Here is a 284-nt window from a genome sequence, read left to right on the forward strand (position 1 = left end):
AAGCATACCCGCGGAACATCCACATGGTGCCCACTGCCAGCCTTGGATGTCCTCCAGTGCGACCGTACCTCCTAACTCTGTGCATCAACCACTCCATAAATAAATACATTAAATAAATAAAGTGACAGATCCAGATTGGGGAGGGGGGCAGAAGGCAGGAGGGGGCAGCTCCCCGCGCCCTGGGGGGCTGTTCGTGAGCATCTCACACTAACACACGCGCACACAAAGTAGCTGAAGACAAAGACGAACTGGGACCGGTGGAGATGCTGCCGGCTGGGGGCCCC

The sequence above is a fragment of the Nestor notabilis genome, unplaced genomic scaffold, assembly GCF_000696875.1.
Source record: "Nestor notabilis isolate BGI_N333 unplaced genomic scaffold, ASM69687v1 scaffold4368, whole genome shotgun sequence".
NCBI classification, from domain to species: Eukaryota; Metazoa; Chordata; class Aves; order Psittaciformes; family Psittacidae; genus Nestor; species Nestor notabilis.